The sequence below is a fragment of the Callithrix jacchus genome, chromosome 11 (assembly GCF_049354715.1).
Source record: "Callithrix jacchus isolate 240 chromosome 11, calJac240_pri, whole genome shotgun sequence".
Lineage (NCBI taxonomy): Eukaryota > Metazoa > Chordata > Mammalia > Primates > Cebidae > Callithrix > Callithrix jacchus.
In genome coordinates this window covers 50815169-50820872 of record NC_133512.1, presented here as the reverse complement: position 1 = coordinate 50820872, position 5704 = coordinate 50815169, and the positions used below count along the sequence as shown (strand labels likewise).

The 5704-nt window shown below is 38.8% G+C and overlaps 1 long non-coding RNA gene across 1 annotated transcript; it reads right to left on the bottom strand.

Moving 5' to 3' along the window:
- Positions 1–899: 899 nt before the first annotated feature.
- LOC118143810 (uncharacterized) lies at positions 900–3631 on the bottom strand. Its single transcript, XR_004728258.3, has 2 exons — positions 3385–3631; positions 900–2555 (listed from the first exon to the last, which is right to left on the bottom strand). It is a non-coding gene; the product is annotated as an uncharacterized LOC118143810 (long non-coding RNA).
- Between the last annotated feature and the right edge of the window lie 2073 nt (positions 3632–5704).

The following is a 5704-nucleotide window of genomic DNA, read 5'->3' as shown; positions in this document are numbered from 1 at the left end:
ATGTTGACGTCTCTGACGATCACAAGATGACACCTAGCAGCATGTGGGGCACAGACTTTCCTGTTCACATTCATCAGAGTAGAAGTAGAATCTCTCTTTATTTTCTTTTTTTGAGACAGAGTCTCACTCTGTCACCCAAGCTGGAGTGCAGTGGCATGTTCTCTGCTCACTGCAACCTCCACCTCCTGAGTTCAAGCGATTCTCCTGCCTTCACCTCCTGAGTGGCTGGAACTACAGGCACCTACCAACACGCCCAGTTAATTGTTTTATTTTTGTTAGAGGCAGGGTTTCACCATGTTGACCATGCTGGTCTCGAACTCCTGACCTCAAATGATCTACCCACCTCGGCCTCCCAAAGTGCTGGGATTATAGGCATGAGCCACCATGCCTGGCTTTAGAATCTCTTTTCCAGCGACGAAATACAAGTGCTTCTTCTCAGCCTCATTGACTCAGTTTAGGATCAACCTGGATCAAATCTCCTGTCAGAGGAATGCCATGTTTTGATTGCGAACCTTTCACTAGCAAAGAGATTGGATTACTATGCTTGGTTTAACAGTGATCAGGACTCATTCCTAGAGCTGGGGTCAATTCCAGAAACTACATTGTTGTTGAGGAGTGAAATACAATGTCCACTGTAATTGACCATAACCATAGGAAAGGAGTGGCCAACTTTAGGAGTGAGGAAGATAGAAGAAAATAAAAACAGCTGTGAGGCATCACTTTTCAACTCTCAAATTTAAAACTGGCTTTTAAAAAATTATACCACTCACTGAAAATGGATATAAATTGATTTAACTTTTCTGGAGGGCAATTTGGCAATATATGAAATACCTTTAAAACATTTATGACAAATTTTGGAAAGTATATGTGTGTAGAAATAAGAAGGAAACACAAAAATGTTCATGTGGCTACCACTGGGTGGTAAGTTTATAGATGATTTTTATTTTCTTTTTAATATTTTCCATAGTTTTTTTTTTAAACAGGCCTAATTACATTTATTTAAACACAAAGAACATGAAGTAACCTGTTATTTCAGAACATGGACAAATTCCAGTCAAGAATATCCTCTAGAAACTTGAGAGGTGGTAAAAGTAGTTTTATTTGCTCTCTCTCAAGGTATGAAAAGAAACTATCGAATCAAAGAGTCTGAGTTATGGAATTCTCTGCTTCTGGGTTCTAGTGCAGCCCCATTGGCCTGGAATTCAGAAAAAAAAGATACAAGGCATAAAATCCCACAGAAAGTTACATAGTTGCAACAGAACATTTAGCATTTACTGTTTGTTCTTCTAATTAAACCTCTAATTCACCTCACTAGGCCCTTGCCTGCTAGCTTTAGTGAATAAAGTTGAGGCCATCTGACTGGACTTAGCTTGATTTAATGTCATGTTCATTGAGGAGAATGGTTGAACATTTTTTTTTTTTTTAAACATGAGCCTAGGAAATATCTGAACTCACTTTTAACATGAGTCTGAACATGTAGGATAAAGGAATGTGTGTTACTGAACTGGGATTTCCAATAGATATTTAATGCAACATGTTTTGGTGATGATATTCTTTCTCCAGATTTAATTTCATAATTTCCACACTTACTCTCAGACCACTCCCTCAGTTCTCTTTCTGCCTTAACTATCACCACTAAGTAACATGGGATAAGTCACTTAACCTCTGCTGTATCCTTTCAAAAACACACCTCTGTCAGGGAATTTCTTCTCTCTAAACATCTTAAAGTTCTGTTGGTGTGAAGAATTAGTAAGTCTCTTCTTGTTGTATGAATTTAGGAAAGTATTTACATTAATGAGGGAATATTGCATTTTAATAGTCCTCCCTTAAAAGACTTTACAACAATTTGTTCTAGCTAGATGATATGGGAATATATATGCTATCACCAGATTCCATTTATCAGTCATCCAGCAGTTACAGCAAGCCAGCAGCTCTGCCTGCGCCTGATTTGGTGATGAATAGACAAGTGAGGACTACAGAGGCAGGAAATATGGGTTTAGGTTGATTTCCCTCTATTAGCAGCAGCTTAAACCAGCATGCTGGGCAGCACTGTCTCCTATTGGCTACAGCTGCTGAGAGCAGCAGGATGAGGGTTGACCTATATCTGTCAGGTGTAGGTCAAACCCTGAATTTGTTTGTTGCAAACTTCAGTATTCTAGAACGCTGTTTCACTTATGCTCAACCACATACAATATTTTTCTCAGGAGCTGTGATATTCTCCACCTGTAAAGAGCTTGCATCTGTGAGTTTCCCTCTCTGGATTCTTTCGCTTTCTTTCTCACTGCTTCTCCCTCCTGTGACCCTTTTACCATTTTTGTCCCCTGCTTCCGTGTCATCCTCTGGCTGAGAAGGGTTGAGATGGTCACAGCTGTGCTCCTTCTAGTAATCACAGTAACATGAGCCCTTCTCTGCCTGCCCCAGTTTCCATCTGACCAAGCTGTGCCCGTTCCTTTCAGTTGCAGTTATTGCCCCAGGTTGGCACAGCCTGTGCACATGTGTGTTCTTCTGGGCCACCACGGGTTTCAGAATGTGTCAGTTGCTAATTACGACTGCAGCTGTGGAAAGAAATACAGCACACATTCAAAATGTGGGTTCCAGTGCTCACTTCGGCAGCACATATACAAAATGTGTGTCCTAAAATTCCTACACAGTCAATGTTTCTTTATAGTTTTAAGGCCAATTTTTTTTTAAAGATAGACTTTAAGTATTTAGACATGTATTTTTCTAGATGAGAAAATAAACTATTTAAATTTTCATTTGTTCAGCCACCATCTAACTGTGACAAAGGTCATTTCCCTCTGCCTTAGGTCTCAATCATATATGTATGTTGTTTTGGGACTTGATTGGTATTGTGTTTGTATTTATTTACACTGACATCACAATTTGAAACTGATCGCAGTCAGTTCTGCCTTCATGCTAAACCATCAGTACACTGTGAGCTTCTGTATACAATGCAGAAACTGCATTCCGTGTCCCATTATCATTTCTTCATGGAGGCCTTGTAGTAAAAGTAAAGAAGCCCAAATGATGGAAAAACTAGTCTAGCAACTCAGGTCCCCAAGCATACAAACTACGTCATGGTAATTTGAGATGGAAAAGACCTATTAAGTCATCCCACTGATTCTCTGAGGACATGTGGTATTTTTTCCCTCTCTAACATGCTAATCTACTTTTTAATGCCTTTTCCAATTGTAAATGGCGCAAGTGATGGGGTTTCCACCCTTCCCAAGGGGTGATGCTGTACAGCCTATAATAGATCTCTCCATTCGGGCATGTGACTTGTTCAGCCACCTAAATCATCTGTGTTTTGACTTTCATTTCCATCACTCCTTCTGCTGTCCCCTTGGACACTAAATAATTTCTCTCCATCCCTGCTATTTATACCTTTCAAGTACTTGTGGCCGATGAGCCAGTCCCATTAGAGCGGTGTGGTCATGCTGGGAGACTTGTCTCTTTCATCTGCCCTCTGAAGGCAGTCCCTTTAGACTTATACATCATATTTGTTGCTCTTCAATGAATGCCCATCAGTTTCTTAATAATTTGACTCATTTCTTTGTTACTGATGCTGCTCAGGAAAATCCCCTTTGTTTCTCTTGCTGCAAAGTAAGATGATGGTAGTAGAATCTCTGCTAACAGAAAACAGAGTAGAGCTTTTCAGCTACCAGGCATCTTCCTACCCAGGGACAATGGAATCATCTAATCAGTTATCTTTAACTCTCTCCAGTGCACAATTGCTATGTTAACAGGTGTTAGGTGTGCATGTGGAGAGAGGGATAGTTCATCTATATTTTATCTGGCCAGCCTTTGTTGTGGTATATTTAGTTAATGCCCATACACTGTTTAATTCTTATTTCTCTACCCACCTCAATTCTCAGTTGAAAAAGCTTCCTTGAACTCCTTCAAGAGGATGTTAACCTACTCCTTTCCATTAATACTCCCATGTTTACTGTTACTAAATTGTGTGACATCAGTGATATCAGCACCTTTGCCAGAGGAGGAATCCCTTTGCTCTGAGAGAGGCAGAGTGTGCCCTTTACCTTGAACGAACATGAATGGTACTGCAAACCAGGAAATTCTGGCAGTGGGTTTTGTAATGCCAAGGTCAATAGTGTTCAGCCTGTCCCCTCTGTACCCTTCTCCAGAACCTACTCCCTGGCTACTCTGTGCACTAACGCACCATCTAAAGCACTGAATTTAATAAGGTCTGGCCTACTGTGCTCACTGTTCATCTTTATGCAATAATAGTAATACCAACATAGTGCTCCACAAACTGTTTTTATCTAACTGCATCATTGCATATAATAGTTACAACCATCCTGTGAATAAGGAATTAATCATCTTTCTTTTGCCTGGGAGGAAACTTTGAGAGGCTCTGTTGCCCCAGTTTCACAATCATCCAGTAAATTCTCCTTTGGAGTTCCTCTTGTTCTCCCTCTGAAATCACTGGAGAATATGCTTTCTGAACAATATGTGAAGAAGTGCTAACTGCATGTAAGTTCCTAAAGTCACTGAAATGCTGGCCATGGAATAATGTTGATCTGTGTTCTCCTTTTGGCAGAAATAGAGTAGCTAGACATCATTCACAACTGTATATGAATCCTATTGTTTGTCAGTGGGATAATTCTGTTGTTATTTGATGACAGAAAGAATATATTAAAATTTATAAGACACAACTTGCTATCTCTTCCTAAACAATAATGTAATACTATGAGACATGGACTAAAAGTGAGCTTATCTATTCAAATACCAAGTCAGACCTTAAGGGTATCTGTTTTTCCTGCAAAGTTGAGGAGATTATATACCTAAGATAAAAGAAGAAAGAGCTATATTTCAAGAAATCTTAATAACATGATTTGAAGAAACAAAGAACCTTAAAAATAATTGACTTTTATGTATGAATAATATAAAAAGCAGAAATATAATTTTCTCCCAAATACATGGTTGTAAAGGAGGCATAGCATCCTAAAATTCTGCTAATAGCTAAGCAAAAGAGGACATTTTATTTATTCCACAACTGATTTTTTTAAAACCAATATTTTAAGTTTGGCATAAATGTGGTTATGGTGGGAGAAAATCCTGTACTAAAAGGGTTTTATCCTTTGTCAAGTTGAAGTGACATCAAATAAATAAAAGACTCTAAAGCTCCAGAATTCTGAAGAAAACCCAGGTCAAGAAAATTATGCATTTTCTTGTTACATGTACCAGTAGTCCATTCCTTTCTATTGCTGAGTAGAATTGTATTGTATGTGTAGCCCACAATTTGTTTATACATTCACATATTGATGGACATTTGGCTTCTTTCCAGTTCTGGGGTATTATAAATAAAACTGTTAGGTGCATTTGTTTATGAAACAAAGAAGATAAAGAAAATTATTCATTTAAGTGAATTGCTGTCTTCTGTGGCCTGGCCGGAGAAGGCAAATTGCAAGTGTATGCATATATTGTCAACACATAGAAATGTGTAGAAGTCACCATCTCTAGCAACAGGGAGGGAAGAATTATTCCTTCTACATTAGCTTGTGGGCCCCCACTGTCTCATGTACAGCTAACTCTAAATTGGGCTTTGTGGCTGGACTAGATAGTGCATATAACATTGTAGGAAAAAAATTAAGCCAATGCATCCTTGAAGATACATCCTTAACTATGCCAGCTGTACCTTACAATACCCACTATTTAAATGTAAAAAAAAAAGGGGGGGGTGCTG